At 37.6% G+C, this 21,371-nt stretch overlaps 1 protein-coding gene across 1 annotated transcript in view; it reads right to left on the reverse strand.

Moving 5' to 3' along the window:
• Positions 1-21,371, reverse strand: part of NCOA2 (nuclear receptor coactivator 2) — a gene marked incomplete at its 3' end in the record, with an annotated part of 70,093 nt that overhangs the window by 47,067 nt on the left and 1,655 nt on the right. The window lies entirely within an intron of this gene.

A 21,371-nucleotide genomic window follows, 5' to 3' on the forward strand; every position in this document is an offset into this window, starting at 1 on the left:
AGACCAGGGCTCCTTACGAAGGTCCAGCAAGCAAAAGTCAGGATCAAGGTTAAGTAAAAGACTGATCTAAAAGAGCATGCAAAGCTCACAGCTGCACAACTTTTCCACGATCGCTATATTTAGAAGGAAAAACATAAGTCCGCAATCTACTGTTTCAGTACTGAGAAACAGCAGTCTCATTTCTGTTCCCATGCCTCCACCCACATTTTACTATCACATAATTTTCATACTGCCTTATTTACCAATACATTATTAAAACAACATACAATTTCAAGTGCTGTATTTCAAAATTACACTCAAGAAAATAATGATTTAAGGTTTCTGGAGCTTATTACAGTACGTTGTACACAGTATGACAGATCATACCCAACTTCAAATGAAAGAGATATTCATATACATTGGAACTTTCAAATCAAGAAGGTTTGTATTTCCTATCAAGTAATGAACTATATTATTTTTTCTATTCCAAGAATGAAATTGGTGCTTAAGGGGGAAGTAATAAAAGTAATAAAAACACTATACAAAATACACATTCTACATTGTAAGTTAATGAAACGAGTAATTTTTTGTTCTATACTAAACCCGTTTTTATTATTTTTCAAGCAATTATGTAAAAGCTAGGGCTATACTGCTGCATAGGGTATTAAAAATAATTAAACATTTTTTATTTTTAATTTTATGCAATACATTATTTTAATAAACATGAAAGCACACTGAAATTATGATAACACGAATTTGTGCCTTCTACCATATTAAACCACAAGAAGATTCATTGTAGGCATTACTGAAAGGACCATGTGTAGATGAAGCAAAAGGCCTTTGGAAAATCACCCTTAGTGAAAATTAAAGCATCAGTCATACAAATTGAAATGCATCCAAATGTGCAGTATTTTCCACTATCTGTAGATGTGCAATACTGCAGTCAAAGTTCCTCCAAACTCTTGGCAGAGGTTATAAGGTCAGCATGCATATACGCTGTTTAGACATAAAGTAAAGGAGAGAATCCCTGTGTGTTCTCCTGTCGGTGACGACCCGCTGGCAAAGAGGCTTTGGTCACTCTCAGGCTGTCTCATCCTAGATTTCTACGGTTTCTTGCTTTCATGAAAAGAGGCACGAAAATCTTAACTGTCTTCTTAGGGTACGGTCACATACAGTATAACACCACTGTGAATAATGATGAAATGAAATTGTTTGTAAGATGGACTGCTGCAAATAATGGAATAATTTTATACCACTTCGATTAGCATAACCTGATAGAAACAAATACGCTAGAAATAACTAGCAACCCTTCCTCTGCCACTTATACTCACCAGGACACAAAATTAGTATTTGTGGTTTGGACTGAGGACTGCATTAGGATTTCCTCCCCCTCCCCCCTTCGCTTTCAGCAAAAAGCAGATATTAGGTTTAACAGACAAAAAATAAATTCTTCCCATACTACAATAGAGCAGAGTTGGCACCATATGAGGATACAATACTGAAAACATGTTCTAAAAATTGCAGAATAATTCTAAAAGATTCTAAAAATAGGGTTGAGCTTTTAATAACTCCGGTGATGCTATTTGTTTCCCATCTGTTCCTGGTAACATCAAGTGATCCCTGGTTTCACACTGCAAAACGTTATAATGGATACGGATACCAGCTTCCTGCTTTCATCCCCTCTCTGCTTCAGCCGTCGATACCATCTTGAGTACAGGAGAATACAGGATTATTCTCTATGTGCTAGAAATGGAGGGGCTGTAGATATGGCCCAGCAATGGTGTGCAGCTATATTCATTACCCAATCTTTCCTCATTTCACTGATTTACAGACTATTTGGCTGATTGTGATAATACATAATACATAATATTTGCTGCAGATTTTTTCCTTTCTTATGACCACAGAGTTAATAAAAACTACCAACAACAAATCTATAAAAACAACTGCTCTCTTTTATGCACACAGGTGAGGTTTCATATAAAGAAAAGGAAGGTTTTAATTACTGTAACGGCAATCAACACAGAAGCTGCAATACCAAGTAAAACCAAGGATCTCTGAAGCCTCACATCCAGTCCCCAGCAGCAGCTGCTCTCCCCTCTGGTTCCCTGTTTCTCCATTTTGACCCTTTGATCCCTGACTGCTTCCATTCCATCATTAGCTGTCCTTCACACTATGCCACCTCTCCCTTTTCTTTTCCCTTAAGACACCCTTTTCCACAGAGGGCCCAACACCTTTGTGGGATCAATAAACACAAATATATTTGCTCAAGGGACCAGTCTAATGAAAGGAGAAAATAAGAAAATGCTATTTAGACACAAATGTTGCCTATCTGCCTCTCCCAGTGATGATGACACCTTACACTGCACTACTCATGACACTTGGTTATGCATTCTGCAAAGCTTTACAAATCACAAGTGCTTCAAAATGATGGACTTCATAATTGGATCTGTAACTTAATTGTGTACGGTGGCTGGAAAGCTTAGAAGAGGCTACCCATTCAGGCCACTGGTTCCTATACATTTATTTAAGTGTCACTGTATAGGAAACCATGGCCTCAGACAGCCTCTGAGTAGGACCAGCAGTAACTTATGTCAATGTTACAAACCGCGGCTACTGATAATGTTCAACTACACAATAAATTATTCATTTTTCACCAAACTACAAAGCCCCTTGTGAAGACTCTATCAGCCCATACAGGAAAAGTAAGTGCAAGCCCTGTCAGCAGTGTTGTCCCGACAGCCAGGCATTGGGAACGTCTTGAAATGCAAATCTGTTCTTCAGAGATACAGCACATGGGGCTAATTGAGAACAAAAATTTTTTGCACGAAAGTTGGAAAAAAACCAACTGATGCACGAATTTCTTGTGCTGACAACGCTCATGCATTTAGCACAAGTCAGTATTTTTTTGTTTTCTTAACAGTTTCAGCTTCTGGTGTTAAAAAGCAGTGCAAAAATGTAAAGTTTACTTTTCCCTTTTTTTAACTTCTCCTATCTCTTTTAGGTTCACTGGGGGCCTTACAAACAAATCAAAAAGCACAGAGAGTTTATTATTCCTACACTAGATTAATGATTTTTGAATGTTAGGGGTTAGGAAAATAGCTGCAGAGGCCCAACCTTGCAAAGCCTCTCAGCAGTCTTCTCCAGCCCCATGGGAATTGCTGGTATTACCCTCTGACTAACCACAGCCGCTAGATTTTTCCACTGTGGCCACTAATGTGGAGAGCGGGAGCCAGTTCCCCAATCTCGCGCCTTCCAGCCATGCTCTCTCCTAGAACAGCGATGCCCCTGTTCCAACGTAAAATACCAGGAACGCGTTCCCGGGCATCCCACGGGCACAGTGGCTAGAGCAGAGCAGAGGTTTAGTATGGAAAGAGAAATACAGCCTTGTGCCGGCAGAGGAAGTGAGCAGGGTGGAAAGGGCTTCCCAAGGCTTCACCTCCACGTAAAGAATTCTCCGCTGGAGAGGGAGTGTGAAGTTACAAACTGGTCCCATTCCTTATGAATATGGCTGCCAGGGATCAAGCATATTTTATCTAAATTACAGCGGAATAAACTTCATGTGCATGAAATAATTATTAGCTCCGCTCAATTAAGAGTTTAGCCTAGAGAGAGAGAAAAAATTTAAATAAAATAGGAGTACTCCTGGGAGAGATACTACAAAGAATATACACATGCAATTATGTAGCATTTTAGTGATGTGTATAATTCAGACTTTAAACTGTGGGTATGTTTACAATTGTATAAGCAGAGATACACTAAAATACATATTCATGTTTTCAATTGGGCATCTTCTTAGTAATCACAAACTGTATTTACTTTTCTACATTAATATACAGAAGAAGAAGAAAGAAGAAAAAAATCCTTCACAAATATTTTCTGACAAATTTATCAGTGGAAAAGCCTCAAGCTTTATTTGAAGCTCATTTCAGATTCTGAAAGCAAACCTTCGTGAAATCACATTAGTTTAACAGAAAATGATAAGTCAGAGAAAGAGAAGCCAAAAGCAATAGTTTGAAGGATCCTGCTATATTTTAACTTAGGAAGCCTTCTTGGTTTTCCACCCTCCCAACTCAAGCTATGTCAGCTCTCTCTGGATTTCTGACAGCAAACTCAGAAGTGCTACTGACGGGCATCACCTTCTCCTGGCTGTGTTTCAAACCCTCCCTTCCTACAGGTGGGCAGGCAGGATCACCTAAACCCCCCGAAAAGCTCTCTTTGTATTCAAGCTGTACTCCAACTTCCTTAATGAAACTGGCCACCAAAATATTTCTCCCCTGATGCTCGTTGCAAAACCAAAATGCATTTTCAAAGAACAAAATCCATAGCCTCTGCTGGGACTGCAGAACGACAAAGTATAGTCTGAAAATTTGCATCAACACACATTTAGTTTATCGCTTGAGGTTCTTCATAGAACAAGAGAAGAAAAGAGATATCGGTGAAATTCATGCTCTATAAACTGCTGAGGAAAGAGGTCCGGAGAAAAAAAACATGACCTGGAATGGACAGAATCAAATTTATTATAGAATACTGTTTAAAAGAAGTTTTCTCAGGTGGCCCATGTAATCCCTGTTCTTCATAATTTTCTGGAATTGCTATTGAAATGCCACACCCACTTCAAATCATATACCAACATTTATATAAGAGGAAAAAAAATTATAAATAAATACATTTATTCTAAGGGATACCAGAAAGCTCAACACTGCACATGAAAAACATCACACAAATCAAGAAAGATCTTTATAACAGTAACATCACTTGAAAGTGATTGTAAATGCTATATAAAGTTTAAACATGCAATTAAATTTGACACTGCAACTGTCTTGAGAACAACTCATCATCTCCATCTTTTCCTATACATTAGACAATACTTTTGTCTTGCCTCATTCCTGTTTGTTGTTAAGTTTACCCCGTGTGGTACTTCTCACCTCTCCTGAATTGCCATGCAAAAATAAAATCCGAACAAATAATCAAAGAAACAGTAAAAGTATGTAACTGGACAAAGATAAGGGTAGATACAATATTAAAAACTAAGGTTAACATGCAATAGATAGTATACTCAGTAAACTGCTAAATTTTAATTGACTTTACAAGTTAAGTATTAGATTTAACATTTGAAATATTAGATTTAATAACATCTGTGTGTGGCTATTGCTAAGTAATGATATTGATTGTGTAATTGACTGTGAGGGAGAGACAGGAGGATTTTAACATGAATAGGCCTATACAAAAAGTACCTTCAACTGTATTGAATAAAAAACAGAGAAACAAAACAACAAAAAACAGAAAACTTGTATTTGGTAGCGTGAGTAGTTTTGGATCACTACACACGATGAAGCAAAGCAGTGAAGAACGTGTAAGTTATTTTGATGCTTGGTTAACCACAGGGAGAACAGCTCTGCCTTGTAGCTGCGGAATTCAAAGCACTACGATCAATGGCCCACGTGGAACTTGATACCCACATGCATGTTTCTTATCCGGTTCCCATCGCCTCGACACAAGTTTTTTCTCCCTGAAAGCAAGCAATTTTTCAAAAGACAAAAGACCAGTGCCTAACTATTTCAGCAATCCATTTTAAGACCAGCTTATCCCATCACTGCGAATAAAGTTAGCCTGTATTTCAGTAGATCACATAGCGCTCATCACACAGCACATGTTGGTCCAAAGCAAAGAAGCTACTAGACTCTTGAATTTTTTTCTCCCAGAAACCATCAATCAATTCTTACGGGAAAAAACTATGCAACATCTCAGGAAGGTTTTGGGAGGTAAAACAAGGGAGAATTATGCATCTGCACTGAACTAAAATTAGAAAAGCTGCCATATGGCTCTGTGAAGCCAGCAGCACGTTCTTATTCATTAGGAAGCATTCTGCTAACATAAAAACACAAGGCCTTCCTGTGCTCTCCAAATGTGTTTATCTTTTCAACATTAATGCACGATATATCATCAGGCTGCTGAAATCTCCTGCGGTGCATATTAAAAAAAGCACAGCTGCACTTCTTCTCAGCATGGTTATTCACTGTGAGCCACCGAAGAGCGCAGCTTTGCCCACCTCCCTGACACGGAGCCTCAGAGGAGACCTTATTGCTCTCTACAACTCCCTGAAAGGCAGCTGTAGTGAGATGGGTGTTGGCCTCTTCTCCCTAGTGAACAGCAACAGAACAAGAGGGAATGGGTTCAAGTTGCACCAGGGGAAGTTTAGATTGGATATTAGGAAAAAATCCTTCACCAAAAGGGTAGTGGAGCATTGGAATGGGTTGCCAAGGGAGGTAGTGGAGTCACCATCCCTGGTTGTGTTTAAAAAAGGGCTGGATGTGGCACTTCAGGAGATGGTTCAGTGTTAGGGTGGTGTAGGGCTGTAGGTTGGACTTGATGATCTTAAGGTCCTTTCCAACCTTTATGGTTCTATGATTCGTGTCAGCACGGCCAGGAAAGGGCCGTGCATCCACCTGTCCACTCGCCACACCTCTCCGTACCCCCTCCACTCATCACACCCACATGGCTCAACTTCATATTTACTACTGCTGCTGGAAGCGCACTTCAGTGGTAAATGACCCTGGGGTTCAAGCTAAAAGCCCTCGTAAGGCTGTAAGTTCAATTACTCTCTCAGCAGCAAGAGCACTTACAGCACCACGATTTCCTGGAGTCAGGGAGGCTGGCTTAAAATGATCTCTAAGGTCCCTTCCAGCCTAGGTCATTCTATGGTTCTACGACTCCTCTTTGCAGTGTTTTCAATTTCTAATGGGCGCAGCTGCTTTCCTGTCCCACCTTCCCACTGTAAAGAAGCACCAGTAAGACACTATGAAGAGCTCTGCATTCTCACAGAAACACCAACTATAAGTAAACTTTCATGGAGCTTTTCAAGGTTTGAGTGATGTCTGCTCTGAGAAAATTCAGTAACAGTAGCCAGTGCATAAAATTTTCATGAACACAGAAAGTAAAACAAGCACTGGAAAACCACGACGGATTTAGGAATAGCAACAAACGGAAGCAATAATACATAAATTTAATAGTAGTTTCATTTCTCTTAATAATTTTGACATTTCTCCATCATTCTTTTTTTCTGTACAAGTCAGCATTTTTGTCACCTAATACAACTTCTGTAAGAAGTACTGCCTGAGAAATAATTGCCCCCAGCTCAGTTAAATTGGAACAAGGACAAAAATAATGAAATTCAACTCACCAAGAATAATATTTAACCGCTCAATAGAAAGAAGCCTAATATCTCTGTATAATTTTTTTGCTGAACACTTTAACATGCATTTTACTACCTTTTCCTCGGTTTCTTCTCTTCTCCCTTCTCATTCTGCCTGTCTCTTCTGTCATATCTACGATCCCTTTTTTCTCTCATTATTACAAAACTTGATGGTCTACTTCTTGGAAGGGAGGAAGAGGACAGACAGCAGTGATGGAAGTGCCCCTTTCTTCCTCCCCTCACCCCAGGAGCCGCTTGGCTCCAAGCCCTGTAAGCTGGGGTTCCGCAGCACCCACGGCACAGCTCCATTTCCAGCACTGGGGCTGAGTCCCACTCTCTGTAAATACACTTAAATAGCTTCTCTGAAGGTTCTAACTCTTGGATTTGACAGTGGTAACTAAAAGTGACAACATTATTTACAGCAGTAGCATTATTTGCAGAAACAGGTACCAACTATTCCCAGATTTATCTACTTCATGCAGTGGCAGAGATGACTAACACCTGAGCTTACCTTAGAAGATCACTAGTTTCTGGTATATTAAGGACTGGGGAGAGAATTAAAACCCCCTTGATGCTGCTTAACTGAAGAATAAAGCATCCTATCTGGCACCCCAAATCCTCAACAGCTTGAATCATCCCGAGCACGCAATAAAAAACCAAAACAACACAGCAAGGAATATAATTTCCCTGCTGAGGTTATTTCTAGTATTTTATGTATTTTTCAGTAAAGACACAGAAGGACAACTGTTATTCTACCATTTATGTGAAATCTAAACTAAGACTAAAAGCAACCCTGGATCCAGAAACTCTCTCTCACTCCATACCTCAGTTTAAACTGTGAGGATACATCAAACTTCTGCACTGTGAGTAGAGAGTTGTTTTTCATCTCTTCAAAGCAGAATTAAGCTTCCATCATAACCATCACCTGTTGAACACCTGGACATGCTGCAATGGAATGTAACTGGGTGTAGTTTTACTCCTGCAGAATTTTTAGACAGGTCTTAGCTAATTAAAACATTTGAATACACTCAACGGCTTTTATATAAAATGAAAGGGTGTGCTTAACTTGCAAACTGACAAATCAAATGTGTATGTATATATTCCTATGTTTTCAAGCTATATCCTTTCTCTTTACTCCAAAAAGACCACTATCTTTCCAGAGTATACTGACTAGAGAAAGAGCATAAATAAATTAATCATCAAAGCATTGCCTGCCCAAGAGACTTTGTTACGAAAAGGCCAGAATTGGTGGTAAGAATTTATAATTTTCACTGACTTAAAATGCTTTTTAAAATGCTGAAGTTTTGGGGGTTTGTTTGGGTTTTTTTTTAATGCATTTACGTTTCCTAGGACTGGTTGTGTTGTAATTCAGAATAGTTTATAAGTTCCTAAAATACAGTACTTGGACAACAAAGGAGTACACTGGCTTAACTAAAAATGCCCTCAATTTAATCAGTCACTTATTATTCTATTCTAGAATCAGATAAGAAGATTCAAACATACGTATCTGCAGTTATATACACAAACATTTACATATCCAGGAAACAGTTTTGCTTCTGTTGATATTTAGATGACTTCAAAAAAATCTCACGTAAACTACTCAACTGTAGATGATAACAAGCACCATGCATTCATCAGCATTGACTTAAAATCTGTTACATTAATATGGCTGAATTTCAAAAGCAAGAGCCAAGCTAACTGACCTCTGCACTGAAATATTAGACACAAATATTTGGCATCACTCAGTTTAACAAAGTAATGTACTGAATTAGGACAGAAAATTTGACTGTATTTTTTGGCATTTACAATTCTATAACTGCTAGATATTTACTTAATGAGTAATCTCATCTTGTTTTGATAATTCATCTCTAAAAACAATATTAATTTGAATGTCTAAATGGTGGGATCCTGATGTTCTTTAACATTTTGGCTGAGCTGATGTATTCAAAAACAAGAAGTATGACAGGATCTGAGAATTTCGTTCAAAACAGGACTCCATCACTGTCTCAGAAATAATATATTGCTTTCAGAATAGTTAACAGCTCTCCAGCTGGTTCTCTGAAGCGTGAAAACACAGGCAAGATTTTGAAAATAAAGATACAAGGGTTAACACTCATTAGACTAGAATCTGCAGATGCAATTGCCAAGTTAGTTAAACTTAAGGTTTCCAAAACATAGGTCAAAATAACATACAGGAAAGGAATATTAATCTAACCAGACTCCATTTCTTGAAGCCTTACTCTTACATACTCAACCAATTGTTAAAAGGAAACAGATGACTCCCTTTCTTCGAATGCCACATTGCCATGATTACAAAATATCTTCTTTATTTTAGGATGCTAGTGATAAATCTTTGTGACAGACCAGATCATTCGCAACAACTTTCATAAATTGCTGCTGACGACTGCAAAAGTTTTCAAGAGACCTAATATGGTGCACCAAAAAGAAATATGATGGATTATGGGCTCCCTATGAGCCCATGAAAGAAAAAAAGCTTCTATAATAAAGAGTAGGCCAAAATGGAGCACAGATAATTGAAGACGGCTAAGGAAGAACAGAAACAAGTTTAATTTAATGTGTCCATGCTAACGTGTGTAACAGGGCTCCTACTGCTTCTAATAGTTCGGATTACAGTAGATAAATCTTTTATGAAAAGGTCTAAATCATTAAGGACAAGTAAAGTTTTCTTCCTATAATAGCCCAGTGTTCAGAAATAGAAGCTGGGGCCTCTCTTCTTGCTTTTCTGAGCCACCATCAAAGGCCTCAGCCAAATATTTAAGTCAATTTAGAAACAGAAATGCTCCTATTACTGCAAGGAAAGCAGAAGGAAAACCAAAGCTGCTTAAAAGAACCTGTTTATTTCTGCATGTTATTTACTTGCAGGACGTTTTTTAAATTCAAAGCTTTTATGAAACTGTGTTAAGATTAATTCCATGTATTTCCACAGTGGCTACATTACATCAGGTACAGCATGGCCACTGGAAGGATAGTAAGGATTATTAGCACATATCTTTAAGATATTCTCTAAAATTAAAAGATCTTTTTTCATCACCTTAGAAAAGTTTAGCTTATCTTGTTGCTAAGATTTACATCCAAAGTCACTTTTAAGCTCAATTACATTAATTCGTTCTGTCATATTTTAAAATGCCTGCTAATAGAACTGATAGGTACAAATGAGCTCCTTTCAGTAGACTGAACCATACTTCCAACTTAATTAATTAGGCGTTATCGTTCCTTGTTCTCTATTTCAGAGTTATAAAGCACCTAGCCTTAAATAAGCCAGTATAACCCATAAACAGAAATATAATTAAACAGTACTGCCTTCTCTATTTTCTCAGTGAGCTTTATCAGTTCTCCTCTGAGAAGAAACTTTGACCTGCCTTGAAAAGTGTTGCCTTAACCACGCGTGACGAGCAGCTCACTGGAAGGGATGTTGTGTGTCGTGGCAGCGGGTGCTGCCACAGCCGGACCAGTAGCCTCATTGCTCTTCCCCAGCCCCAAGGTCCTGACACAGTGCTGGCTGAGAGTGAGGTGGCCCCATGTGGTGATCGTTGCACGGAGGACGCTGAACAAATGTAGCTTTAACCAGGAAATGCTGAAGATGAAGGTATGACTCCAGTCATGTCCCCTCTTTGGCACAAAGCGGATTTGCAGCCAAGCCCATGCATTGGACCAGAAGCGATAACCGAGAATCAGACCACAATTTACAAAAAGGAATTTGCAAAAAGGAATGTGGGTGCCTGCTCCTCACTTCACCCATTAAGAGCACCAGAGGTGAGACCTTTTAAATAATAGTTGTTATTTCCACCGGATTATGAGTCCACCTCGGCCTAAACATTTAAGGATAGCAGCTTTTGAGCTAGGTTTCTAAATTCTAAGCCATTTCCAGATCTGGGCCAAAGCCCTTACTAAAGAAACACCCAAACTGAACAAAAAAAACCCCAACAACCAACCAACAAACCAAAAAAAACACCTACAACCAAACCCCACCTTTGGAAAGGCTTTATGCTGTTGAAATAAAGGATGTTGAAATAAAAAGATTTTATGGACTGGCTTCTCTGCCTATATCACTGATGAAAAAAAACAAGGAAAAGAAAAACTTACTAGGCAACTTTAAACTTTAGATTGGCTATAGCAAACACATAATTATATTTTGAATATTGACAATGGCCTGACAAGCTATATTACAATGTCCAGTTAAAATAAGTATCTCTAGCAGCTAGACTCAACTTGTAAGCTTAATAGTAATCACAATAATCATTTATATCAGTCAATGTAACACTCAATGATTCATTAGTAAATTTTGTCACATTTCCTAAAACTATTCACTGATTTCTTATTGCAGCACTAAGAGAAATAACAGTATCAGAGAGATGACAGGGAATGGAATAAAACTGTGAAAGCTATTGTGATGTTGGTCCTAAAATTATTTTCTAAAGCCACACTTAAGGCAAGAGAGGGAGTAACTGGGCAAGAAGTGTAAAACCAAATGCAGGACAATTATTAAAAAGGATAGAAAAGAAAACAGCAAAGGCTGAAAAATAAAGCCCTTCAAGAGAAGAGGGAGAAATAAAGAAATACCGAGAAAATCCATTCTACATAACGATATCATTTTTGACAGCTGGTGACAGGGAGCATTGTGCGCAGAAAATTCAAGAGGCATACTATGAAATAACTAAAGACAGAAAAAAAATAAACTCAAACACTGAAAAATTTCCTCCAACCTAAGGAGGTGAAAAGTATTGTACAAAAGAAGGAAGACAGGAAGACATTTTACGTTATTGACACAAAATACCTCGATATTTTTCCACCCAACACCAAAACAAACCAACTAAGAAAAACCTAAATGAGGGTCCTTTGGAGTTTTCCAATCTTTATTTAGAATTTACAACCTTGATATCACTTCCTCTTCTTTTTTTTCTTATTTCCAAGTGAATCAATTGTTATATTTAAGCACACTTCCTCTTCAATGTTGAACACAGGCCCAGATCTAATTTGACATAGAATAACCTGTCTCTGGAAGACATGTCTCTCAGAAGGATCATGGGAACTGCAGGTTGTTCCAAGTCTTTCTAGGAAACTAGAAGAAAGAAAAGTACCAATACCTCAGAAGAAAAAGCAGAACGTTTCACCAAGTGACTCCTGCATCATGCCAAGAACCTCCACTGAATTCCAATATGTATTTTGAAGAACTCTCAAATCTGTTCAGAGGGCTGATGGAACCTACCAATTTCTTCGCTAGGTTGCTTCAATTAACTTTCCACTAAGAATCTGCACCTTACATATGAGCTGGCATTAGCCACTGATTGCAGCTGTTTGACCATACTCCACCTCTCTGTGTTAGAGTCCTCTGCAGCAGGCACGCTGCACAGCTCCATTTCGTTTGGCATCAGTACGAAAAGCAAGGTCTGCAGGGACTTGCCTTTCTGCTTCAAGATGAACAGAGCCTCAGTGAATAGAGGTACCACACTGCTGCTTCTTCCAAAGAGGCACATGGATACAATTTCAAATAATATGGCAATATCTGGAGCATCTCCAGCTATGGAATACCTGCTTTGAAAGTGTTGTACTTGAGCAGTACTTAAATTTACATAATTTTCCGTCTCCATCCTCTGACATTTGCTCTGTTCCTCTACAAGCTAAAGAAGAGGGATTTGGTTTCAGAGGAAAGAGGGAGAATATATGTGTGTTTAAGTATGTAATGTGTACACTAGATACCCACTGTCTTGTAAATACACATCAATGTGCCACACACTTAAATGACAAAAGGAAAGAGAAGACATACACATCTCTGCTGCCTAACCCTAACTATCTGCCTGAGGACATCACTAGGAGCTCACCAGTGTCCATGACAGAGCAAGTAACTGATTACTTGCCACATAATCCTTCAAACTTCAGAGGTTTTTTCCTCAGTTGCACCCTGTGAGTTTTCATAAAAGAAACTGAAAGCTGAAGCAGTAATTGTTTTTCATATCCTCAGTCATTTCACATTCAAGGACCTCTATTTCTACCTAACCGTCCATACGCAGAATCTTTCACAGAAATAACAAAATGCATAACTTAGAACAGACGCAATTATCTTGGTTCTAGTTTGAACACAGAGGAGCCTTTGATCAATACCTCTTTAATGTGCTGTGAAACCACAGGTTTTCAGGATCCAAACACAGTATGAAAGGCATTGCACCCTATTGTGAGTAAATATTATATTATCACTTTTCAGGCTGCAGTCTTTAAAAAGAAAAGATAAAAGCTGTGTAACAAAAGCTAGGTTTCTTATAATAGATTATCTTATTTTGACTGAAGTATCATCACTACTCTGAGTCAATTAATTTGCTATTGCATAAATTAAGCTTCACAGAGACCGTCAAAGTAACATGAAGTCTCCTTCTTCATTTACTTGCTTTACATGCTGCTGAGTTTAGTACGTTGCATTCGCTAATCTAACACACACAGCAAGCCCTGATGTTCTACAGTCAGCACCTTTTACATTGCATACTTTCCAGCAATAAAACATCACAAACATATACATGAAGACTTGAATAAGTAGCCTGCAATCCTTCTTTAGCATCTAAACACAGTATTTCTTAGTGAACAGACATCTCTGAAGACAGAGCAGCCGGTTAGAAAACACTAGACTCAAGAGCTTACTTCATATTGTGGAGGGCTGCATGTCAGTCTATATGTCTGTATTTTTTCCCCCCAAATTTAAAATGCTAAATGAATTTATGATGCTTACTGTTTACAGGAGCTTTCATGATAAACCGCAAAAGAAAAACTGTAAAATTTTGAAGTTTAAAGTGCTCAGTGATAGTTTAAATGCAGCCTGAAAACAATGCACTATCTCCAAGGATGAGCCTCCAAAATCCTAAATTTCAAGATGTCTTCATCTTTCTTATATAAGACATTTTTACTACACTCCCAGAAGTACACAGACCATTCTAGGATTGTTAAATATTAAAGTAATAAAACCAAAACATTAATGAAAATATTCCTGCAAAGAACAAAGAGGAACACTTGAGACATAGCCCCCAAAGCATGTTAAATATAGGAGACAAAGCTCAATCCTTTATAGTATTCCCCAACATAGGTATCAACTGTCTCTGCAGCTACAGAACATAAACAACCATGCTCCATTGGTTTGAATGATTTTCTCTCTTGGTCATTTAAATGTTATGAAAAAAAAAAAAGAGCAAAGAAAAGCAAAATACAAGTAGGGTGCAAAACAAACAAGTAAGTTTTCCTGTAACACATGCTAACAACTACTATTTCTTCCTGAAAAAGACTACTGTTTTAACAGCAAGGAGTGAATGTTTTGTTTCTTTTCAACTCTGAACCACAATGTGGAGTCAAAGCTTAGACTTCTGGTCTAAAACTTTAAACAAATTATCTCTAAAACTGAAGTCATCCATCATCAATAAAGTTGAAGCCCACAGAAATGACACGTCTTGCTAAGTGATAGTCATCACTCGATGCTCTGCAATGCCCAGAAGCACCAAAACAGACGCTGGGCGTTAGCCCACAGCTCAGTCACTGCTGGCACCCTTGGACTCGTGTTGGAGGGGGCCTCACCACAGAACCATGGGCAGACAGATCCTCTCCTCCTGGTCAAATCAAAAATACTGGTCAGGCTCACCACATAACTGCACAAATGCTACTGTCAAGGTAATGGAGGGAATGAAATTTATGGCCAAGAGGCAGTCAGGGATAGTGGAACCAGGGCTTTCAACAGCTGCCTCATTTCCCACAGGTGCGGTTGCAGCCTGCACATGAATGTAGAATCATAGAATGTGTTGGGCTGGAAGGGAGCTTTAAAGGCTCTTTAAAGGTCCTACCCCCATGTAGTGAGCAGGTACATCTTTAACTGGATCAGGTTGCTCAGAGCTGCATCAAGACTGACCTTAAATGCAGCCAGGGATGGAGCCTCCACCACCTCTCTGGGCCACGTGTTCCAGTGTTTCACCACCCTCATCGTAAAGAACTTTTTCCTAACATATAATCTAAATCTACCCTGCTGTAGTTTAAAACCATTGCCCCTCATCCTGCTGCTGCATGCCCTTGTTAACATTTTTGGGCCACTTTGTTCTTAGTCAAAACAAATAAAAACAAAATTGACCTAAATCTACATACTACAAAATCTAAATCTAAATACTACAACAGCAGATAGGACTAACCATGATTAGGAAGTAAAAGATGTCAGCAATCCATTAAACCCTACTAAGCGTATAGCTTTTACACTAGTTTCACAATTCTGATTACCAGTTTGATGATTACTTTTGTCTGTTTTCTTAAAGCAAGAGAATCATAGAATCACAGACTGGTTGGGGATGGAAGGGAGCTTTAAAGATCACTTAGTCCCCATCCACCCTGCCAGAGACAGGGAAATCTTTCACTAAATCGCATTGCTTAAAGCCCCATCCAACCTAGTCCTGAACACTTCCAATGACAGGTCATCCACAGCTTCTCTGGGCAGCCCATTCCAGTGCCTTACCACTCTCATTATAAAAATTGTCACTCCTTTTGTCCCTGTCTTTCCTATAAGCCCCCTTAATATATAGAAAGGCCACAGTAAGGTCTCCCTTCTTCTATCCAGGCTGAACAATCCCAGTTCTCTCAATAGTTTCAGCATGTGTGGACACGGCGATATGTCATAAAGATGTCTTCAGTTACTCCTCTCATAATTCATATTAATTAAATTATAACACTGCTTCCACAGAAAACTATTTGTTTAGCTAAAATGCCATAATTTATGTGTAGATAAGGCCTAAGTCACTCTTCTGCATGATATGCAGCTCCAGTAAAACAAGCAAACTCCAGGAAATTTCCCACTTAACAGGTACGCTGGGTGATGACTACTTTTCATCAGCGCAAGAAAAGGAGCTGATGGTCTGCACTCCCAAAAACCAGTTTAAGTTCAGTAGTTCTCTGGAGGCACACAAGTAGTAAAGTCAACATAACTGGATATTTAGCCAAAAAGCTTTACAATGTGCAGAGGAAGATCAAAGCCATTTTCAGTGCATCACTCTCAGCTGTAGGTAGAGGAGACAGCAAAGCAAATTCAGTAATAGATTTTTTTGTAAATGCTCTGCATAAATTGGTTGACTTCACAGCATAAATTCCTCTGGCACTTAATTCATTCTTAAAATCCTATCAGGCTGAAAGTACAGCACATATAAATAATAATAGCCATGCAGAACTCCTTTAAAAAAGATTCAAAAACTGGCACCAATTTTAAATCTTCTGCCATCTCAAATAAGATTAACATTAAAAAAAAAATTATAGTTAAATTGACCAACTACGGTATCTGCAAAACAAAAACCAATCTGCATACGTTCTCTTGCCTTAATATATACTGATTTGGTAAGATATTTAGGCACATTACTTCAGACATCTAAGTAGTTCCACTGATTTAACAGGGATTACTCATATGCTTAAAGTTAGGCAGTTGCTTAAATACCTTGCGAAATATGGATCTAAATTCAGATCTAATAAATTCAAAGTAGCAGCAGTCAAAGTAACACCTCATTACAGCTTTAAGATCATGCTGTTTTCCTTAAGCAAGCAATTTTACTTGCATACTGGTGCTGGAGGCAACAAGACTATCTGTTGGACTGACCCTGTGTTTAGAAAGTAGTTCTGCTATGGGGAAGCAAAAACTGCTTTTGCTCTCAAATGTGAAACCAGAAAAAGAAGATAAATATGATTAACAAGACTTCTTTTGAAATTCCTACAGGTTCCATATCTCTTGCATATCTCTGTTCATCAAGGACTTCTTCTCCCAGTGTTGTTTAACTTTCACATGGTGATTCATTCTGTCCAAGGTCTGTCTTGTAAGGTTATTCTGAAAATGAGATCTGGCAACTCAAAACTGTACATTAACAGCTAGAGTGATAATCACCACCCTGATATCCGTTCCGAGTGCTACTGAAAAGCTGACCTACAGAACAGAAAACCTCTTCAGAAACTGGTGACACGTAAAAGCTGGCCCCTGTAGGAAAACAGAACTGAGGCATAAAATTGCATTTGGGAATACTTTGGCACAGCAGGTTCCATCCCACTGTACGTGAATCTAAGACAGGCAGGTGGATGCCATCCTAAAAAAAGGCTACAGAAAACAGAAAAGCACGGAGAGTCAGAGAAAAAGAAGAGATGCAGAGATGGAATTTAATAAAAGGCACTCAAGGGAAACGAGGAAAAAGCCCTGTATTGTACTTGATGTCAGGACACGCTCTTCAGCATTCCTATTGAAGGGGTCAGGGACTGCTTAGCTAAAAAAACTGCTGAATAAGCTTAAGGTGATCTTCAGTATCCTCTGTACCTGCTGCACTGCTGACATTCAGAGAAGAGGGTAAAAGCACAACTAGATAACACAGGAAAGGATGTTTTGTAGCCTGACCCAGGACGTGTTCAAGAGGCGAATGCAACCAACAGTCTCTGCTTTAAAATGTGAGCTATTTACCTGCTGAGACTGATGTCAGCATGATGGATAAGGAGCTTTAAACTAAGGGCAAAAGTTTAATTTTCATATCCTGCTTAATACCTAGAAAGACAAAAAAAATCAGCTAAAGGAGGACAAATCAATCAAAACCAATTATGAGAAAAAGAATGCTAACATAGTGAAGGGAGTCAAGCAGATGACAAGATTCAAGGAAAAGGACTACTGTAGGTATGAAAACAAATCAGATTGACATGAAACAATTCAACTGATTGTAATCTAAAGAAGAGAATCCAAAATCCTTTTATTTGCTGTCTTCAGATAGAAGAAACCATTTTCAGCCATACTGATCAAACTGAAATGAATCTGTCTTAAGTGCTGAAGTTTTTTCTTAAAAATAAGGTAGGATCATAAAACCAATCAGGTATTAGCTTACCAAGTATATTTCTTAAGTACAAATCAAATGGCTTTATAGCTTCCTGGCTATCTGGCATACAAAGGAACATTCATCCCCAGTGGTCTTTACACTTGCCTAAAACAATCTCTTTTTTAATAAAGCATGTGCAAATTGGAACTTACTGTGCTTGCATTCATTATGAACTTATCTGCAGCACATATAACTATTACTCTCTCAAAGTAACTTAACATTACTACAAAAAACAGGAGAGCTTTCATGACCACGTAACACAACCATAAAACCAACATTTCATATAATTTTTACACTATAAATAAAAAAACTGAGGGATTTTGTTTCCCTCAAGTGCCTGAAACACGTCTCAAATCCCCAGCAGAAATATGCACTTAAGATTTACATTAATATATGTTTCATCTGCATGCTAAAATCACTTTTTTTATTCTTCTCTGGACATTCACAAATCTCTACCCAATCACCATAAGATAATATGGTAAAAGTCCTATGTAGAAAATTAAGCTTTTGTAAAGAAACTTGTCTTCATTTTCCCAAGTACAAAAAATATTTCAAAATCCAGATTAAAACTACACACAATGGTTACATCTTTTGAACAGCTTTAATTCTTCTAATGAATTCAGTTATATGCATGTATTTATAACTTGCTTTCAAATTCTAATAAACTGAATCTCTAAAATACCACAACTGAAGAATCTTTGAAGCATATACTGTGAGAAATGATATAAAGATAACAGATACAGTATTGCAAATATATATTTGCATGTAAAATGGATCAGGATAACATTATACTATATTATATAGTATTTACTACAGCAAAAAAATACATTACTTTTTTCAGCTATGAGCCCAGCAAGATTGACGTGGGAAACGAATATCAATGTGTATTCTTCCTTCCTCATTTTCATTCCTAGAACTTATTCTAAGTCTCCTTGTTAAATTTCAGTAGCAGCTCTAAAACTTGTTGCTTTCAGTGGCTTTACAAGGTATTTATAACAGACTGTACTTTTGTAAGTAATTAGACCTTAATGTGTAAAATTGTGAAGAATATTATTTATTTCAAAAAAATTCAACCTCTTCACTAAAACTTCTAAATAATAAAGCTATAAGTTTTTACTAATTTAATCTAATCTGGTTTTGAAGAAATGCAGAGCAGACCCATTGTGCAAAAACTGAGCTGTCGTAATTTGTGTTAGTGTAAAATCACTTTCATTTAGTTTTCTTCTAGAGGTATTTGGTGTAACACTAAAAAATCAAAGAAACATCTTAACTGTAAGAAAATATGATTTTTAATCTGAGTCTCACGGCACTTTATGCAAATACAGTATTACTAAATGATTCTATGATTTTCATGACTTTGTTTTAAAACTAGCTATTGTTAAAATAATGCAAGTGTTTCTCCATTGTAAAGGTCTTCTAACACATCTTGGCAGTCGAAAAGCAATCAGAAAGATCTGGAACAACCTGAAAACTAATGCATTTAAATGACGAATATATATATAAATATATACATATATATAGACACACACACACATATGCACAGGATTCTCAATGTGAGGTGATAACCTACCAATAAAACATGAGACAGCAATAGTAACAGCCCCATTAGCTCTTCAATCTGTTTGCCTTGCTTAGGTCAGGGTTTTTTTGTGACACTCAACACAAGTATAGGTGTACTGTACTTTTTGTGCAGTTTGACTGTCTACTTGTATGTGAAACCTATTTGTTGATGAAATGCAAATGTTAACGAAATTCCAAATCAACACTGCATTTAAGAGTATTTTGTCATCAAATTATTTTTTGTTAAAAGAATCCTTTTAAATTCCCTATTACAACAAAAAGATGTAGCTTCTATGTAGAAACTAGCACCAAACTTTTAATTAGTTTAAATAAATTCAAGTATTTTAAATAATTTCAAGTAATCTAATCTTTGTTTCTAGATCTTGAGATACTATTAATGACCTCCTTGAAGGTCTTAGCATTTTGCAGTGCCCCGCAGAGAGGGACCCTAGACTGAAGTCTAGTCTGTACTAGCTATGAGTTTTACGTAAAGACCCAAACAGTTCGCAGAAAATCTAATTGTTGTTGGCTGAAAAACCTTGTGTAACATCATAAAGAGTAATTTAGTATCTTTATTGCTCAAGGATTGCAAACGACTTCTACTTGTTGAAATAAGCAGTAGTCATTGTATTTTAGCCCGTATTTAGAATTTTATTTTCAGTTGTTTTTGCAATGAAACTTTATGAGCTCAGAAAATTAAATGCACATTAAGCTTTGGTACAATTCTGGCCTATGGTGACTTCAATAATTTACTTGCAACCTGGGCTGATGAGTGAGAATGTTTTATAACAATATGAAAATTGTTTTTATGGTACTAGTCCTGAACAACAAAACTCTGAATTTTCCAAAGTTGCAATTAGTTAGAGCCAGATTTACAGACCAGATTTTCCAGAGCTGCTGAGAGAAATATCAAGTAGACTAACAGATTCTTCTCTGTGTATCCACTTCCCAGAAAAACCCAATTTTCTTCTCCTAATCCCTTCTCAGTTAAGGATAAGAAGAATGTGTCTCTTGGTGACAGGAAAACAAAAATCCAAAACAGAAAGTGAGAAAAAGAAGAACAGAAAATAAGGAACAAAACTAACAAAAAACTCCCCAAAGTCAGTAAGGTGCAAAACAACGATGGACACACTGCAGGGCTAAGAGGTATGCTTCTAAAATACGGGGCACGGCAACTTCAACAGAATATCCATTTTAAACATTATGGCAACCTAACAGCAATAAGAGGAGAACAAGCTTAGAAACAGGAACATTCCCGAAGGTTAATCAATTAGAGCCACTTTGGAGGCAGCTGACACAATTTGACACTTCCCACTTTCCATTAGCTTTGAGTGGGCTGATGTCTGAAACTGCAGATCTACTTGTCTACTTATTTTAGAAATAAATCTGTATCTAAATTATGCAACATGTAATCTCTACTTTTATAACTTCACCCGGAGTATGGAAAAGGAAGCATTATTTTCCCACAGAAATCACAGACTATGGAGAAAGCGAAAGATGTTAATTTAAGTGTTTGAAAACCAAAGAAATTGCTCTAAATACAGTTTCTAAAGAAATTGCCATCTTTTACGATCAAAGAAAAATGATACACACCTACTTTAAGAATCTGCATCTGCCCCAAACACCTGCGGCACTATTCACGCCTGCCCAGATAGGCCTGTGCCACAAAAACCCACTTCCAAAAATTTAAAGTTTCTTAAAGATTCGTTCTTTTTTTCTTTAAATAGGAAATATATCAAAAAGAAAAGAAATACAAAACTAATCTTCTAGACAAAGAACAG

The sequence above is a fragment of the Apaloderma vittatum genome, unplaced genomic scaffold (assembly GCF_000703405.1).
Source record: "Apaloderma vittatum isolate BGI_N311 unplaced genomic scaffold, ASM70340v1 scaffold13097, whole genome shotgun sequence".
NCBI classification, from domain to species: Eukaryota; Metazoa; Chordata; class Aves; order Trogoniformes; family Trogonidae; genus Apaloderma; species Apaloderma vittatum.